Source organism: Kogia breviceps, chromosome 1 (assembly GCF_026419965.1).
Source record: "Kogia breviceps isolate mKogBre1 chromosome 1, mKogBre1 haplotype 1, whole genome shotgun sequence".
NCBI classification, from domain to species: Eukaryota; Metazoa; Chordata; class Mammalia; order Artiodactyla; family Physeteridae; genus Kogia; species Kogia breviceps.
In genome coordinates, this window is record NC_081310.1 from 178,772,113 (window position 1) to 178,789,370 (window position 17,258).

Here is a 17,258-nt window from a genome sequence, read left to right on the forward strand (position 1 = left end):
TGCGGCATGTGGGCTCTTCCCGGACCGGGGCACGAACCAGTGTCCCCTGCATCGGCAGGCAGATTCTCAACCACTGCGCCACCAGGGAAGCCCAGCATATGCAACTTTAATCAACCAAAAGAAAAAGTTCCAAATGTACAAGTGCAAAAAATAAAAAAAATCCAAACTGTTGACATACACTTAACTAATATCAGCTACTTTTACGTACAGCTGTATAAGTTCAAAAAAGCTATCCTATACGTATGTATAAAAGTTGTTTATACACAGGTCTGTACATAAGGGTCTATACATTTATTTCCTCAGAACTCTTAAGGTGCCACCTCTTGGTGAAGACCTCAACACTTCATTCACATATCTTACCAAAAAAAAAGACTGTTTCCGGGACTGACAACACTGTATCCTGTATTCAGACCAAGTAGGCTCCACTGGACTGGTCAAGTTCCTTCCATCACAATGCAGAACACATCAGGTGCCTGGGTGCCCTTAAACAGCTTTGTACAGAGTGCTACAAAGTAAAAGGCCATAAACCAACATGAGATGAGGAAGCAGAGTCCTAACCAGGGTGCCATGAGAAGCTGCTTAGGCAAGCCTGCTGCCCTGTTCACCGTCGGTACCCCAATTCATCTACACTGACGACTTTGGCGGGCATGGAGTGCAGGGGCTGCTGTAGCGCATCTGAGCCACACCGCTTGGCAAGGCCCACGGGGGGAGATGCTCCTCTGGCTGGGGCGGTGCTCTAGCTGGGAGCGCACGTGGAGCAGGCCTAACCAGCTGGGCACATTCTGAGGAGTCGTCCGAATGCTGACTGCAGCTGCCTGGGAACCAGAGCCTGGAGGATGAAGAACTGAGTGCTGTCGCTGCTGTTGCATCATTGCCAGATGCAGAGGTGTCCCAGGATGAGGGTTTAGGAGAGGGTGACTAGTGGCTGGTAAAGGGTAAAAGGGTTGACCCAGGATTGGGCCAGATATTCCCTGTCAATGAGTCAGGTCCATCCCAGGAGGAAGCACACCAGCTTGGAGCAAACTTGGAAGATGCTGCGGATGTACTCCCTGGGCCAGCATCCTTTGGACCAACCCTGGGTGAAGCTGGAGAGCAGGCTGAACAGTGGGGACATGGGGGACAAGGGGGACTTGGTGGACAGGGTGGAAAAAGGGTGTTCCTGGAACAGAGGACGCCAATGTGGGTGTTTTTGTCCCAGTTGCTGTAGGTCGATAATTTTGTTCTTTGGTGTAACGTTTGGTCTGGGATGGTGGGGTGGAAGACGAAAACCACTGTAGGGTTGACAGTTTGGGATTTGTAGTGGGAGAAGAGTCCCGATCAGCGGTGGGCACAGACCTGGATGGCAGGAGGTTCTGTTCACTGAGCTTCTGAGTGTCCTCTTTACTGTCACCAAGAGCTGATTTCCAGATGCTGGCTCCTCCTTGCTTTTCTCTCTGCTCTCGTATATCTTATGAATCACTGAGGTAGGAGTGAAGGAAGGAGAAAGCATGCTTGTGATGGAGGCGGCTGGGGCAGGGGAAGGGGAATTCCCTCAGTGCACAGGTGCTGGTGACTTGGTCACTCGCGGTTGCCTGTTTCTGAATCCATCTCTGCTTCTGTCCACCTGCGGTTTACCAAAACCAGGCTGGTAGAAATTTGTTGCCTGCACCGCAAGGCCATGTGGCAGGCCAGCCCCTCCAAAGCTGCCTGTTGCAATTCTAGCTGGCTCATCTGGGCTGTGACAGGGCTCATGGGCTTGCACATGCCTTGGAATGGATCTCCGAGAAGCTGCTGTGGTCCTGGTGTGAAACAAATTGGTGTTGGTCTTCTGGGACCAAGGCAGTCTGCTGAGTCTGCTCTTGTCTGAAACACCTGTGATGAGGGAGGAGAGGGTACCCTTTGGCCCAGTAAAGATGTCTTAGGCTCCAAGTTCCCCATAAGGCCACTCAGAAGATTGGAAGAAGCAGGTCTCTGAACAGGTGGACCCAGAAGTTCCTGCAAGATGTTCTTAGGGACACGCTGGCCTGGAATCTCAGCGGTGGACTTCAGATGGCTTTCAAGGGTTCGGCTGACTTTGGGCTGAGAAGACAGAGCCCCGCTTGCCTTCATGGCGCTCTCTAGCTTGTTGAATGCCATCATATCTCCATCTTTTCTGAGCTGTGTATTGCTGTTCACAGTAATCAGGGTCTCCTCTAAATGCTCTGCCATAAAGGAAATCGAATTCTTCACCTGCTGGTCCACCTTCAAGCCCTTGAGCCCTGCTTCTACTTCTTCCACTGAAAGCACAACCCCTGAACGTGAACTCTCTATGAGCTTTTCTTTATTTGCAGAAAGGCTGGAGAGGAGGGGTTTTTAAAAATCCACTTTGGCTTTCTGTAGCATTTCTAGAATGTCCACTTTATTTTCAGCATGGTCTTCTAATGGTATAGGAACAAAATAATTCCCCGTGTTCTGTCCGGGAGAGAGGATGGCTTGTTCCAGACCTGCAAGTCTCTCCAGCTCTTCGTGCCTTGTTGACCCCAGACTGCTGGATCCGCTTCCTGATCGGCTCGGGTTAGGGAACCAACTGGCAGAGACGGACCCTTCTCCCCAAACATCTTTTATCATCGAAGCCAAGCATGGCACCTTATCAGGGTTAAAGGACTCATGCAAGTCAAATCCTCCTGGGGACTGCTCGGGCAAGACGACATCCCTTGGCGCTTCCTGATCGGCAGCAGGCTCCTGTTAGAGGATGACCTCCACCTCATCCACTTCGGCCACTCCTCCATTGCACTCGACCACGCCTTCCTTCACAGAAGCTGTCGGTCGCCTTGTTCTTTTTCTCCCCTTATGATCTTCTTCCAGTATCTTATCATCAAAGCCAGTCAGCTCAATGGTTTCAGACTGACTTGTGGGTCCAGCTGAGAACCATTCTGGTTCTTCTTCTGTATAGGAATTATTTCTTCTACACTCAAAGACAGGCTTACTATCCACAAACGCCCTCCTGAAAAGCTTGCCTTGTGGTCTGTCTCTCAAGTCTCGCAGGTCCTTATGGCTAAGATGGTGATCCTTCTCAAAGGTCCGAGGAGAGATGATCTTGCCCCTGCCAATCCTTCGTCCGCCCAGCAGACGGAGCCCATCACTGTCTTTATCCAATGGGCTTCCTGAGTGCCGGGAGCTAACAGCAGCTGTCACGTGGCAGAGCGCCCTCTAAAGCTTCGTCTCTGTGGGCTGAGAACAACATCTAAGTCACTTTGTTTCACATGCGCTCCAGGATCTACCATCCTGCACACCAGGGAAGGCCGATCGGTATCCAGCTCTTTTTTTTTTTTTTTTTTTTTTTTTTTTTTTTTTTGCGGTATGCGGGCCTCTCACTGTTGTGGCCTCTCCCATCGCGGAGCACAGGCTCCGGACGCGCAGGCTCAGCGGCCATGGCTCACGGGCTTAGTTGCTCCGCGGCATGTGGGATCTTCCCGGACCAGGGCACGAACCCGTGTCTCCTGCATCGGCAGGCGGACTCTCAACCGCTGCGCCACCAGGGAAGCCCGGTATCCAGCTCTTTCTTCAGACTTTCCACTGGTGAGCTCCGCCCTGAAGCTGGGTAGAGGGCGGCATGGCACTTCTCAGGGTGCTCGACACCACCACTGTCGTATTTCTCCGAGAGGCACGGAGGCTTCTGTTTGGAATGAGGGAGTTCTTTAATATCCAAGAGCTCCTCCCTAGGCAAGCACACTAAAGAGTATCCCTGTGGGGAGTTCGCCTCTCAAGGAAACGTCAATACAGAGGACACTGATTTCTGTGAGGCAGCCCAGAGCTGAAATCCTTATTTTTCGTATAGTGATGGGGAGATTTGGAGGCCAGTTGCTTCTTCAGGTCAAGGAGAGGATCTCCATTTTCTTTTTCACCCACACCTCTGTCCATGGCTCCTTGGTCTACAGTGTCAGTGTCTTGGCCGCCGTTCCTCTCTCTGCCCCTCCTGCCGGTCCGAGGGCTGCTCTGCGCAGCCTTCACTTTCATCCCCCAGACCCCCAAAACCCCGTTTTCTCCTCTGAGAAAGAGAGATGACCATAGCACTCAGCTCCTAGGGTGGCTGTGTCCACACACACACACCCCAATCTCCATCATTTATCATTTACCATTTTATTGTTATCACTATGTCCACCTGCAGTGTGAGAGCACCTCCTGAGCAGCAGAGCCAAGAGGCCCACTTCTGACCTTGACCTTCCTCTCATACTGCTAGGACCCCACACCAGTCTTTGCCTCCTGGTCTTATATCATCACTGAAGTCAATTCTGGGCTATGCATTTATGAATATTAATGCCAATCCTAATCTTGCTGACATTTTCGAATGGTTCAGCAGAACATTGTTTGCAGATGCATGAAGGATAAACTTCATGCCTGATTTGTGCGAAATTATGAGTTCCTGGGCTCTACTGTTCTTCTCAAACCTATTTGTTCATTTGTTAATAATATAACTATTATAAACTGCCATGGGCGCTATGCTAGGTGTTGGGGATAACTAACATTCATTCATTCGTTCGTTCATTCATTCATGCACCCAATGAACAATTATCAAGTGCCTACCACAAGCATGGAATAAATTACCCCAGTGAGTAGGGAGTGTCCACACTGGGAAGCAGGGGGGTGAGGTGGAGGTTCGCATCAGGGGGGAGTGTGAAGTCGGGCAGCTAAGGCTGCATTGGAAGATTGATGAGGACCAGGTTTCTCACTTTCCGAGGAAGAAGTGAGGGATATGGAAAGGGAGAAAACCAGATTCATCCCTGTTGACAAAATTCTGCAGTGCAGAAGCAGGGCGTTGGCAGTGAAAATGCTTCAGGTATTTGATTTTGTCGCAGAGGCACCTGGGCTAAAAGTAAGAGACGAGCCACGGGAAGTATTGCTGTGGCCTCAGCCCACTGGCCACCCCGCCTGCTCTCTCCCCAGCTGCTGCTGGGCCCTGGGCGGCCCTCACGGGGCAGTGTCCGAGTTTCTCACCACGGGCTCTGCCAGGCCGCAGGACTCGGGTCCTGCCTGGAGGGCGCTTCGGCCTCATCTGGCCTCCTCACGTACCCCCGGGAACCCCTTGGGCCTCCACCCTGGTGTCCCTCCTCCGGCAGGTGCCTTGGGAACGGTCTGGGAGGAAGTTCAGCGTGAAGGGCCTGCATTAGGAAGCGGGGTGGCAAGTTCTTTCAGGGATAGGGGTGTCTGGCTGGTGCATGGCAGTGTCCCCTCAGCCCCTACGTCCGCCCTCCAGGAACTGCCTCTCCTGGAGAAGCGCTACAGCCCCGCCCTTCCCAGATACACACCCAGGACTAGAGGGGGCGGGGCAGAGGGCCAGCACTCAGGCCCCAGGCTGACCGCTCCCCTGGGCCATTTCATTCTGGTGCTCCCTGTGGTCAGCTGAGACCACCTCCGGACTGCATCAGACCCCAACTCCCCCACCAGCCCTGCTTCCTTCCCTCCCTCCCACAGTTGTGGATCTCAGGGGTGCTTCCTAATAGGCACTCTTCACACTGAATTTCCTGGGTACCCTCTACCTAGCTTCCCTCAACGGTAACAGCTATAGTATAACATCAAAACCGAAAAATGCAAACAAAACCCAAAAGCATTGGCACGATTCTATTAACTAGATACAGACCTTATTCTGATTTCGCCAGTTTTTATATATATTCACTTGTGTGTACGTGAGCTGTTTGTGAAGTTCTCTGCCGTTTGATGGGATGTACAGATCCATACGTTGCCAATGTGGCCGTTACCGAACTCTTACGTCATCATAAAGGAAATTTCTCATGCTATCTGTTTATCCTTATTTTTTAAAGAAATAAAATATTCCAAGTGCAGTTGAACGCTGAACGCAATCCTATTCCCTACCCTCCATCCACAGAGGGGGCCGCCATTTCTAAGGTATCATATATGTATGTCTCCACAATAGCTAATATTTGGCAAGTGCATACTGGGCACCAAGCTCCATTCTAAGTTGTTTCCATGCAGTAATACATTCCCTACTCACCACAACCCAGTCATTGTTATCCCCAACAAGGATGCCGAGGAACAAGGAGGTTAAGACAACTTACACAAGGACCCACGGCCGCAAGTGTTGATGCTGGGGCTTGAACCAGCCTCCACAGCCACTATTCTATAGTGACACACACATGTCTTCTTGCCACAGACATCTTCTACTCACCAAGATGTCTAGGAGATTCACTCAGGTTGATATTTGCAGACAGAACTCATTAATGTTAACTGCTCTGTAGTACTCCCTTTTGTGATTACACTACAATTTATACAGCCATATTCCTAGTGATGGATATTTAGAATACTATGTTGTCTCTACTGCACGCAATGGTGCAGGAACCCCCTTGCCTGTCTCCTCGTGCACACGTGCCTGAGTTTCTCTGTGGTTTATTTGTAGATGTGGAATTGCTGAGTCTTAGAGTAGGAATGTCTTTGACTTTGGAGGACATTGCCAAGTCTCAGTGTATGCAACAATTTACACTTTCACCTGCCATGCATGAGAGTGTGAGATGACATATCCCTATTATTTTAATTTGCATCGCTCTGACTTCTAATGAGGTTGGGTTGGGTATATCTTTCGATTATTGGTCATGCATTTCGATTTTCTCTGTATACATTTTTCTATTGGGTAGTTTGTCATGTTCTTATTATTTGTAAGAAATTTTTGTGTATTCTGGATGATAATTCTTAATTGGTGATATGCATGGCAAATATCTTCTTCCAGGCTGTGTCTTGTTTTTTTCTTTTTCAACTTTGACTAATTCTTCTGTCATAGACAAGTTTTTAATTTTATTGTATTGTATTCAATTCTATCAATCTCTTCCATTACAGTTTGGGTGTTTGCATGTTTTGTTTAAGAAATTATTTCCCTTTTAAGGTCATAAAGATAATTCTTTTTTCTTGTTTTTAAGTTTTATTTTTCATGGTTCTCATAGTAAAGTTTTACTTTGTACAGTTACCTTTCTTATAAGACATAAGGAGTTCCCCCTACATATAGTCACTTTCCTAGCATGACTTATTGTGCCATCTATCTTTCCTCTCTTATTTGCAATGCTCCCTCTATTGTATATGGAGTCCCTGCACACATCCCATCTGTTTCTCCTCCCTGTGCTGGCCTCTTTGCCTTGCACTAAACCAACACCACACTGTCTGAAAAATGAGAGCTTTATCATAAACCTTGGTGTTGGGGAGGGTGAGATGTCCTTGTTATTCAAAAGTATTTCCCACATGAGCTTTTGAATCAGCCACTCAGTTTTACCTGAAGCTCTTTTGGAATTTTAATAATTGTAATTACACTGCATTCAGAGATTCGCTTGGAGGGTAATTGACATCTTTAGACTATTGGTCCTTCCCATCTATAAGCATATCATATCTCTCCCTTTATTCAGCTTTTCCTTTATATCCTTCAATAAAGTTCCATAATTTTTTCCTTAAAGGTCTTGCACATAGTTTCCTAGATTTATTTCTTGGTACCTTCTATCGTTTACTGGAATTTTGTGGTGAGGTGTGACTCCTGCTGGAACTGAGTCACTAGGATCCTAGTTAAGTTCCTTAAGTGGTGCAATTCTCAGTTTCCTCATAAATAAATATACCTCCATCAAAGTGTAGGCATGAAGAGTGAATGAAACCGAGGATGTCACACCCTTAGAACATCATAAATATCTGATAAATGTTAGCTCATCCTGGAGTCAGCATACATTTGGAGTTGTGTTTCTGAATATGTGTTCTTACATTTCTGTGACTGTGCTTAGAATATGGTCCCCAGGCAGAAATAGTCAGAAACAGCTGTGATGTGACAGCTTCTGACCTGTAAGTAATTGGTAGACAGCACCTTCCTCCCTCCAAAGTAAAGAGCACTAAAGAAAGCACTTTCAAAGCACATGGTAAAATTAATACTTCTATTGAATCCCAAAGTGAGGCTAATTAAGTTACATTTAAATTATTTTCTAGTTAATTTACCAGAAAACCAACTAAAAAAGAAAATTATTGTAAAGATTTTTTTCTGTTCAAAATTTAGTGCGATTTATTACCATAACTGTTCTTCTAGTCTTTTTCAGAGCAAAAATGCTTAAACTGAATTCGTTTCTTTTAAAGTTTTGTTTTTTATAAAACAGTGTGTGTCTTATCATAAATATTTCAAATATTAGGGAAAAATACAAAGAAGTAGACATTTCCCCAAATTGTACCACTGAAGTAGAACCATTGCTAACATTTTGGTCACTATCCTGTTTATATTTCTTGATACCTATAAATGGGCTTCTGGGTCTGTGCCCACTTTTTGTTTTTCCTCTACAAGGTATTGTGGATGTCTTTCCACTTTAATAGTTTCAGAATTACATCATTTTATATAATCGCATTATATTCCATTTTATAGATTTGCACTAATTTAACAAATCAATTCCTTCCTTATGGCTATTTGATCTTATGAAATAAACCACGCCCCGATGAACCACTGCAGCACACCTCTTTTTTGTGAGTTTACATGTTTGCTTCCATCAATAGACTTCTTGGAAGTGAGATTATCAGGATAAAAGGCTCACTCATTTTACATTTTTTTAACATCTCTATTGGAGTATACTTGCTTTACAATGGTGTGTTAGTTTCTACTTTATAACAAAGTGAATCAGTTATACATATGCACATGTTCCCATATCTCTTCCCTCTTGCATCTCACTCCCTCCCACCCTCCCCATCCCACCCCTCCAGGTGGTCATAAAGCACCGAGCTGATCTCCCTGTGTTTGATGCATATTACCAAACTGCCTTTCCAAAAAGGTTGAATCAATTAACACTGCCCTCATAGGGGCATGAGGGTGTCCATTTTCCAATGAGCTAAGTGGGTTTGTCAATTTTCTTAATATTTACCTATCTGGTGAATGGAAAACAAACCTCTCTTTGCACATGCATTTCTATGATCAGTTGAAAAATTAAACATATTTTCCTCTGTTTTCTGGCCATTTGAATCTTCTTTTGTGGATTGCCTCTCTGGGTAGTGAGCACGTTCATATGGTTGCTTATAAGTTCTTTGTATCTTAACATTGTGTTTAACATTGGAGAACAGCTGCTTGACTTTGGGCTTGGCCGTGTGGCTTGCTCTGGTCAGTAGGATGTTAGCAGATGTGATGCAGGCAAAGGTTTTCAATGTGTGTGGCTGAGCTTGCCCTCTTGTGCTTCTTCTGACCTCATGAAAAGAGGATGCCCTGTCTGGCCTGCTGGTAGCAGAGGAATGAGAGGCTCATGGAGTGAACTGGAGCCAAACCCGTGGTCTGGAGCCAAGCCTAGCCCAGCCCAACTAAGATCTGCCGAGCCACAGACATGAGTGAAAATGATTTTTGTTTGAAGCCACCAAGTTTGGGTTGGTTTATCATGCAGCAGTATTATGGGATAGATGACTGACATACCCTGCCATTCTCTTGCTTCTACATGTCATGTTCTTCTCTTGGTCTCAGTTTCTTTAAATTTTGCATGAAAGAGTTGACCACTGAGTGATTTCTAAGGTCTCTTCCAATACTAAGAATCTGGCTTCCAAAACAGGGTTTTGTGGTGAGAGGGGAGGAAGGTGTTCCAGAATGAAAGCTCAACACACAGGTACAAAGAAGGTTATGCAAGTAAGGCAATGGGAAGAGTTTATCCCACTGGAGCAGGTGGTCTAATACTCACAGGTGGGGGTGGGTTGGTGGTGTAGGGTTGCTGCAGGAATGAATGCTGGGGCTTGGGCTGCCCGGAAAGCTGTTCTTATTCCTCCTCCGCTGCTTCTGAAGCTCTTGCAAATTGGCTTCTGAGCCCACCATGCTGCCAAAACTGCCTTCTCAGTTCCTATTCTCACCACCAAACCCTCACTTTGGCCCTTAGTCTCCTAGAACTTGATGTCTCCTTCCAACCCTCTCCTCTGGCTCCTGTGCCCCCCACTCATCTAGCCCACGCCTCTCCATCTGTCCACTCGGTATCTGTCTCTTTCCCTGAGTCTACTCTGAAGGGGATCCTCAAGGTTTTTTCCTCAGCTCCTTCTTCTCATGAGTGGAAGTCTGGGATACTGACCCCAAGTGAGGAACCTGGGTACGAGGCAAAGGAGGCATAAGGAATCAGAAGCATCTTAGTACTGACAAAACACAAGTGAGAGCTTGGGACGAACACTAAGGGACCCAGCCCTGGACTCAAAGAACCATTATGTGCTACAGTTCCACGTCCACTCACAGCTCCAGCGCAATCATTCCTACATCGTATATTCTGTGCTTGTGGCTACAATAGATGGTCTGAGCAGAGTGGCCAAACCCCTCAGGCCACCTGAAAGCAGAGGCAAGGCAGCCTGCATTTCTCCTCTGCTCAGCACAGAATGGTCTTCAAATGTTCTTTCTTCAGTAGACCTGTTCCCCTGTTTCCTCTGGCACTTGTCCCCTCTAACGGCTGGTCTCTCCCAGTATCCTATGATCCTGAATTCTTAGCTCATCCTAGGCCCCAGCTGTGGTTTGATGGATACTCCACTGTTTATCTTGCAAAGAGACTTGACCTTGGATTGTACTTTGCTTGATGAGTTTGCTTACTGTTCTTCCAAGCCCCACCTGCCTGGGTATGGAAATTATTTACACACCTGTGTTCTTCGCACGGGTATCATTATGTCCTCCTCCCCAGCCCCAGGAGGACAAGATCCCTTGTAATAAACCCTAATAACAAGACACCCAGGATTTACTGTCGCTGGTACTTTCCTTACAGACGTGATGGATGACTTCCAGCTGATGTGAGACTGGAGGCAGCACACTCAAGGAGAAGGAGGATGAACTGGGAAGCAGACGCACCTGGTTCTTGAATTCTGGCTCCATCATATGCTGCTCATACACAACTCATTCCCAACCTGTTGATACACACACACACACACAAACAATAATGCACAGTGTCTGACATGTGACTCAATAAATCATAGCCCACACTCCAGAGGAACTTTTTTTTTTTTTTTTTTAGCATTTATCCTGTTTCTCTTATTTTCATCAAATCATCAGTTTTCTTTACCTGTAGCTGGCACAAAGGCAGCTGGGACTCTGAACTCCTAGCCCAGGTGCTGCCACAAAGCAAGTGCCCTGGAAATGTAGCCTGATGTTGTATAACATAATGGGGTTCTTCGGAAACTATGTGTGTGTGTGTGTGTGTGTGTGTGTGTGTGTGTGTGTGTGTATTCTATTCTTCAGCAACATTATGAATATACCAGATCTCCTTGTTCTGTGAGAGCATGTCCTTTGTCCTCACTGCGTTCATTATTACAACTTTGTTCTCTTCCACTTTGACTTGAGTGATTTCCTAAGGCCGATTGCTATTTCCCTGATAGAATCTCCAGTTATGATATATCGTCTTTGTGGTTGGGTTTTATGTGACATTCATCTCTGCAATGTTTTCATTTGTTTCACTTCTCTCCTGAGAGGTAGACCAGCTCATTTTTCTTCTCTCATTTTATAACTTCCATGGATAATTCTTCTTTGAATCTCACTCTCTTCTTTGAGTTTTTGTTTTGTCTTGCACTGAGTCATCCTGATCCTGGATCTTGGGTAATTCCTCTTAGGAGGCAAGTTCCTCCATCTTTTGCTCAAGTGTGCATTTCCTTTTGTTAGCAGGAGGCACTTCCTGTGTGGGGGTCTTGTGTTTCTCCTTGCTGGTCAGGCCTCCTCTCAGTGGGGTGGCCGTTGGGTGTGGGGCTGGGTGGGGCAGTGAGCTGAGTAGTCCTTATATTCTGTTTGGGTTCACCATCTCAAACACCTTCAGAGCAAATACATCATTTCCTTTGCCCTTGGGGAGCGATCTTCCTCAGTTTTCAGGGTCAGCAGGTGGGCGTGTTCTTGGCAAATTTCATTAAGTCTCTGTGAGCTGTGACCCAGGTGTCCCTCCCACTCCCTCCTTCACGCCTCTTTCCCTTGGGCTGTCAGAGCCAAGGGGGCCAGGGGTGGAGAATGTCAATGGCTTGCCAGCTTGGTGTCTTCTCAGGTCATCACTCCTGCCACGCTGAGTTAGAGAACTCAGTCCCTTGTGGCCTGTCCAACTCACCTGTCCTCTCTCCAATCACCAGGTCACTGCCTTTCAAGGACTGCACACCTTAGATTTCATCTTTCCTGCGCAGTGAACAACTCCATCCTGAAATTGATTGGACCCGAAGCCTCACAGTCCTCCTTGTCTCCTCACACCCATCTCACCAGCAAACCTTGTTGTCTCCTCTCCCTTCAACAATGGGTCCAGAGTCTGACCCCCATCACCACCTGCACTGCGCCACCATCATTTCTCACCTGCATCGTTGCAGTAGCTTCCCACCTGGTCCCCTTGCTTCCCCCTCCTTCCTGTGCTCTTCTCTCCCCAGTGGGCAGAGTGGACCCGTGAAACTGTGAGGTCCAGACCCTGCTGTGTCTCCCCATTTCACTCAATGTAAAATCCAAAGGTGTCCAGTGGCCTGTGAGGTCCTCCTGGTCTGCACCCCCACTTACCCCTGAAGTCATCCTCCCTGTCCACCTGTTCTTTCTGCCATTGCCTTGGTCGTTCCTTTTGCCTGGAACGTCTTCTCCAGAATCTGCCTAGCCAACTTCCTCATCTCCTTTAAGTATTTCATCCAATGTTACCTGTATCAGTTTGCTAGGGCTGTATAATAGTACCACAAACTGGGTGACGTAAACAACAGAACTTTGCTGTCTCATACTTCTGGAGGTGATTAGCTCTAGATCAAAGTGTTGGCAGGGTTGGTTCCTTCTGAGGACTGTGAGGGAGGATCTGTTCCATGCCTCACTCTTCTGGTGGTTTTCTGGCAATATTTGATGTTCTTTGGCTTATAGATACATCACCCCCATCTCTGCCTTCATTTTCATGTGTCATTCTCCCTGTGTGTGTCTATCTCACAATTTTCCCTTTGTAGAAGGACACCAGTCATACTGGATTAAGGCCCATTCTAATGACCTGGTTTTAACTTAATTACCTCTGTAAGGACCGTATCTTTTAAAAAGGCCATATTCTGAGGTACTGAGGACTGGGACTTCAACATGAATATAAATTTGGGAGGGGACACAGTTTAACTCATAAGAGTCACCTTCTCAATGAGGCCTAGCCTTTCCCCACAGCTTAAAACTGCAGAATTGCACCACCCCCTGCATCCTCAACCACCCAGCCCTTGGTTCGACTTGTATTGTGGAAGATGGAGTTTTTCCCTCCAATATGTCATTCCCTTTTGTTGCTGTTTTCAGTGAGTTTCCACCCTAATTGAGACTAAAACAAACATTACTCATGTGGCTCAGGGCCATGTCCCCCACCAAAATCCCCTCCCATCTCTGGTCCTGCGGTGGCTTCATCTCCATGCCCGGTCCAACCTGCAGCAGGTGGGTGGGCTTTAGGTACCAGGTGACCCTGGTTGAGGGACCCAAAGGGGGAAGAACAGTGGCTTCAAAGCTATCAGATTTCACCCCTGGCCAATGATGTCCTCTAACTTCAGCCTCAATGCAGTGACACCTGCCCTCCACTCAGGCAATTTCTTGAGCTCTTTCTCTTCCTTAACACAACAGATTGGCCTAATGGAAATGCCTTAATTTCCTGGCTCGGGAGTGAGAGGTGGAGGTTCTCCACTGCCAACAAATCCATTTCCAAATCCTCTGGCCTCTGTCAGTCTGCAGCTGGGAGGGCAGTGACTGACTGCTGGGTATTACCATCGAGAGCCTTGTTTCTTGTGCCCCAGCAGCAACTTCCCTCCCTCGCAGACAGAGTGAGGTCTCTCCTCCACCTCCACTGTGGCCTGGCTCCTCCCCACCCCGCCACAAGTCCCCAGTGAGCTCATTAGGAGACCAAACTGCACGCATCTGCTCAGCACCTCATCACATGTCACGAGTCAGAATGCTGTCCCTATTGCCTCCTCCGTCTGTAGTCACTTTGGTAGGGGCTGAGGTTCCAGGTCTCCATGAGGGGTGGTAGTCTGGGGTGAGGAGATCTGCTTAGGCTCAGCCCCCAGAGAACATGGACAAAAGAGAGAAATCAGGCAACAGATCTGATCTGGACCATCCTGAGGCCTCCCTTCCCCTTCTCCAGGTCAGCACATCCCAGACAATCCCAGAATCTTCTTCCCCCACCACTGCTTGCCTGGAGCCTGAACTAAGCCCCCTCACTGGCTCCCTGCTTCCTGCGTCCACCCCGTAGCCCCCAGAGTCTGCTGTCCTCTGCTCAGCAGCCCCTCTGCTTAGATAATCTCCCTCTCCCATGAGAGTCTCCAGACAAAGGCAACTTTACCAGAGGCTAGCGAAGCTTAAGCTTCAGGGACCGTTACTCTCCAGGCCCCTCTTAAGGCCCCAGTTGGGCCCCATGTAATGTGATTAACGAACATTGTCAATTCCAAGATTAATTAGCATTAGAAACTTCAAGGAAAACTTGCTATGCCCTGAAATCTTACTGCTCAGATATAAGAGGAACTTGAGAGGAGGCTTCCCAAATTTGACAACAGTCCTGAACATTTACATGGCATGATCCGTAATGAATAGTGAAGGTGAAAAAAATTCAACCCTACCCATGTAGAAAACCATGAAAATCAGACTCTGCGGGAGGAAAGTCTGATTTAACTTTCTATTCTCTCCACGGAAGATGATATTACAAAATCACTGTCTTAGGAACATGTGAATATAGAGAATGCAGCCCATACAATTCAGGGGAGAATGAAAGCCAGGAAGGAGTGTCAAGATACTAAGTAATAAATAGAGTGAGATTTTCCTTAATTCTGTTATGTTTTCTGATAATTGCTTGCTTTTTGATATCCACAATTTATTATCATTTCTTTGCTCATTCTAAATAACTATTAACTGCATAGCTAATTTTGATTATAAATTCTGTGTCATTTTCTTAAAGAGAATTCACCAAATGGTATAATTTTCAGACCCATGACACCTACCTCTACTACCTTCCCAGCCTTCCTACTGCACTTGGAATAAAACTTAACCTCCTCTGCTGTATGGTCTGCAAGACCTCCCCTCTCCACCCTGCTCACTCTGACCCTTGAATCCCTTTCGCCCACACTCAGCACCCTACAGACTTGAGAATGGAGCAGACCTGCATTCAAAACCTGCAGCTTTGAACTGCCAAGCAACTTGCAAATGTGTGAGGAATACATGCTTATTATTGTATGTCACTCAGATTTTTGTGGTTGTTTGTTACACAGCAATAGAAGACTGATGCAGTGTGATTGAAATGTTTCACACGTACTCAGATCAATCAAGAGGATGTCTTTGTTATTTAGGAAGGCATAACTGGATCACAAAGATAAGAAAGCTGAAATCTAAAACATTTTCAAATTGACCACCGATTCTTAAGCATCTCAAAGGCAAAAGAAGTCCTGACCTTCCCCCAGTGATCTCAGCTCATTTTCAGACCCATTAGTGTCTAAGATTTAGAGTCACAAAAGGTCAGAATCTCTTTGTCCTGAGACGTCATCCAGTCTTAGGGACAACAATATGTCAACCTTTATTCTAAGAGTATTTTTTTCCTCATGTAAAACTTATACATGTTCATTACAGGTAATGCAGACAGGCAGAAAGAAAAAGAGAAAAACCACCCATAATAACCACCACCAAAAATAGACTCTGTCAAATATTGGTTATATAAACATATGTGTTTATATATGTATATATTTTTCTCATAAATAAAGGAGAGAGGGGGAAGCTGGGGCAAAGTGAGAGTAGCATTGACATATATACACTACCAAATGTAAAATAGTTAGTTAGTGGGAGCATAGCACAGGGAGATCAGCTCGATGCTTTGCGATGACCTGGAGGGGTGGGATAGGGAGGGTGGGAGGCAGGCTCAAGAGGGAGGGGATATGGGGACATATACATGCATATGGCTAACTCACTTTGTCGTACAACAGAAACTAACACAGTATTGTGAAGCAATTATATGCCAATAAAATCTATTTAAAAATAAAAAAGGAGAGTATGCTGTGCATTCTATTCAGTAATCTTCTGTTTATGTTTACTATTTCATAAAAGTCTTCCCATGTCATTTTACATCTTCTGCACAATTGTTTTGAATTATGGAATTGTTGCTGAGATGACCTGTGTGATCGCCTTCCCTCTCCCAGGCTTCCTGTTGTACCTGGACACCTCTGGGAAGGAGGTACTCTTAGAACGAGCATTATCCAAAGTACTGTAGCTTGGCTCTATGAGATCTTCCCAGCAGAGAAGCAGGACCCAAAGAGTAAAGGGACAAGCAAGTATGAGTGCATCAAAGATCTCACTCAGATGACCGCATTTGACCCATCTTCTCACCGCAGACTTATTGACAGATAAGGAAACTGATCCCAAGGGGGCGCTGAGGCCAACTCTGCATCTGGACCAAGTTCACAGCCAAGAACCCTGGAGCTGTGGCTCTCTGTCCCCAACCCATGATTCCTGCAGGCAGCAGAGGGAACGTGTTGACCCCCTGTAGCCTCCCTTCCCTGCTCAGGTGGACCTTGTCTCAGGTCCCCGTGGCCAGCCCTGTGACTCGACCACACTCCATGTGATGTGTACAGGAAAGAGCCTGAGCTCTAAGAAGGGCTCCACTGTTAACCTGCGGGACATGGTTTCACCTTGCCAGGGGTGGTAGAGACTGTCTACTGTTCCACAAATACGTTTCTCCTTCTTCCTGGGCACATGGCAAGGCTACATCTCCCAGCCTCCTCTGCAGGTAAGTGGGACCACGTGACTGCCTTCCAGACAATAGAACGTGAGCAGCAGTGTCATATGTGACTTCCACTCCAGGCCTTTGAGATCCTCCCATGAACTCCCTACCTTTTTTTTTTGCCAGTCTGATACAGGCAGAGGACCAACTGCCCGCTGTTTCTGCCCATAGGGTTCTCTCCAACACAGCCGCTTGCTTCATCAAAATGTGCAAACCAAGAAGGCAATAGAGGGCACAGGCTGGCAAGACAGCCGCCACCAAGAAGGTATCCCGGACCCAGTCTCCTGCCATCCTGTGGCACCCACCCCTCAAGGACACCTGTTTGGGGTTTATATAAAACTTCTGTTGCATTGGAGCCGTTATACATTCTGGGGTTGGTTTCTTAGAGCAGCGTGTGTTATTGTGGGTGATACTCAGAATTCACTGAGCATCTGTTTTGTGCAGGACCCTGTGCCCCACATGTCACACATCTGCCCTTTCAATAGGACCATGACCTTGGGATTATTATCTCCACTTTTTCCAGAGCAGTGAATAAACTGGGAATGGAATTCAGCTCTTCTGGACCCTCATCTCTCAATGCACAGCTTAAGGGTCCAGCGGACCAAACACTCCAGGATCCTATGGGTCTCTGAA

At 46.8% G+C, this 17,258-nt stretch overlaps 1 pseudogene; it reads right to left on the bottom strand.

Moving 5' to 3' along the window:
* Window positions 1-601: 601 nt before the first annotated feature.
* Window positions 602-3,891, bottom strand: LOC131761913 (eukaryotic translation initiation factor 4E transporter-like; annotated as a pseudogene).
* Between the last annotated feature and the right edge of the window lie 13,367 nt (window positions 3,892-17,258).